A 1,130-nucleotide genomic window follows, 5' to 3' on the forward strand; every position below is an offset into this window, starting at 1 on the left:
GGTCAGGGAAATACTTTTATAGCAAACAAGAGGAAGACACTCTATTTGACTGAATCTAATCTCATTTTTTATGAGAGGTTTTATTTCTGCTTCATTTTGTGCTCTTTTTTTCTTTTTCTTGTGACTGGGAAGGGGAGATAGAAAGCAACCAATGGCTATCTTTTTCTATAAAACCCTTCTATTGTGACAAGACTATTTCTTGAGGAGAGAGAATAAAATCACTGCTTATTTTCAACAATAATAAGACAGAGCCATGAGTCTGTGTTGTGCTCACGGCTTTGTGGACAACAAGCTGTAAATCTGATCATAAAGGAGAGCAAAGGAAATACTGATAAAGTGCTGTGAGCACCAGGAACGTTGTGGCCCTACAAAGACCAAGTGAATATCCCATGTATTTCAAAATCATCCAGGCTGTAAGTTTGGTATCCAAAATGAACCCCTCCCCCAAAAAAGCTGATAACTCAAGCATGAAAAATCAACATTGATTGCTACTGACTGAATAAACATGTTATTGGGAGAATCTGAAGCTTATATATTTCTTATCCACGTAAGATTTTGTTTGAAGTAGAACTTCTCAACCGTATCCTCTTTTTAAAAGTAATTAATAGGCTCAGTAATATGTAAATCTGTTGAGAAACTGGGAAGAATTTTTGTGTCACTGATCAAAATATAATATTGGTTTTCATATGTTAAACCATACCTAACTGCATGGGATGAATCCTACTTGATCTTGGTAGATGATATTTTTGATGTGTTCTTGGATTTGTTTGTGAGTGTTTCATTAAGTGTTTTGTATCAGTGTTCATAAGGGAAATTGGTCTGAAATTCTCTTTTTTTGTTCGGTCTTTATGTGTTTTAGGGATCAATGTGACTGTGGCCTCATAAAATGAGTTTGGCAATATTCCGTCTGGTTTTTGAGGGGGGGACTAATTTGAGGACTTTTGGTATTAACTCTTCTTGGAAAGTCTGGTAGAATTCTATGTTGAAGCCATCTGGCCTTAGGCTTTTATTGGATGGGAGACTTTTAATGACTGTGGGATGTTGAAGTCTCCACTACTAATGTTTGCAGATCTATATGGATTAAGGTTTAATAATTCTTCTATTACAAATGTGGGTGCCCTTTCATTTGG

The sequence above is a fragment of the Acomys russatus genome, chromosome 1, assembly GCF_903995435.1.
Source record: "Acomys russatus chromosome 1, mAcoRus1.1, whole genome shotgun sequence".
NCBI lineage: Eukaryota > Metazoa > Chordata > Mammalia > Rodentia > Muridae > Acomys > Acomys russatus.